General features: G+C 40.9%; 1 protein-coding gene across 3 annotated transcripts in view; it reads right to left on the bottom strand.

The window, feature by feature from the left end:
- Window positions 1-413, bottom strand: part of LOC106868166 (receptor-binding cancer antigen expressed on SiSo cells) — a 10,271-nt gene extending 9,858 nt beyond the window's left edge. For 2 of the 3 annotated variants that reach the window (XM_052975936.1, XM_014913311.2), the window contains exon 1: window positions 287-413. The gene's annotated coding sequence lies outside the window, so the exon portion shown is untranslated. Of the gene's footprint in view, window positions 1-232 lie in introns of all 3 variants that reach the window. The other variant, XM_014913312.2, reaches the window with a different exon arrangement.
- Window positions 414-810: the final 397 nt, after the last annotated feature.

Here is an 810-nt window from a genome sequence, read left to right as displayed (position 1 = left end):
TATATATATATATATATATTGGGGTAGATGCATTAGGTGTGAGTTAGCAAGAGAGAACAATGTGTCACTGCCGAAAGAAGACACAGGACGCGTGTGGTTTAACTGGTCAACACGATCAATTTGTGCAGCAAAACCATTCGTTCGACCTGTGTCCAAGCTGAGCAGACTGGTGTATAAACTTATGATATACGGGGAGGGGGAAAGTGAGAGATTACACGTTAATTACAGTTACCTAAGCAGAAGTAGTTGTGTCAGTTTGTTAGATTAGTAACAGGCGATGGTTTACCTCTTTTAAAATACATGCACGTAGGAGAAATATGAGCCAGGCATTAAGTTTGTAGTCACTGAATGAAGGCTGTGACCTGTTTATACTCCATGTTTGATGAATAACGAAATAGGAACCGGAAATACAGCATGGGAGATAACTATAGACGGTTTTTCACGAAGGGAGACAACACTAGAGTTTAATCCGAAATTACTCATTTTTTTTTTTCTTTTACTCTTTTACTTGTTTCAGTCATTTGACTGCGGCCATACTGGGGCACCGCCTTTTAATCGAGCAAATCGACCCCAGGACTTCTTCTTTGTAAGCCTAGTACTTATTCTATCGGTCTCTTTTTGCCGAACCGCTAAGTTACGGGGACGTAAACATACCAGCCTCGGTTGTCAAGCGAAGTTGGTGGGGGGGACAAACATAAACACACAAACATATACATACATACATATATACATATATATATGTGTGTATGTGTATATGTTTGTGTGTCTGTGTCCAAGGTGCCACGCAGTGGGACTGAACTTGGAACCACG

This window comes from Octopus bimaculoides, chromosome 23 (assembly GCF_001194135.2).
Source record: "Octopus bimaculoides isolate UCB-OBI-ISO-001 chromosome 23, ASM119413v2, whole genome shotgun sequence".
NCBI lineage: Eukaryota > Metazoa > Mollusca > Cephalopoda > Octopoda > Octopodidae > Octopus > Octopus bimaculoides.
This window is presented reverse-complemented; position numbering and strand designations above follow the sequence as displayed.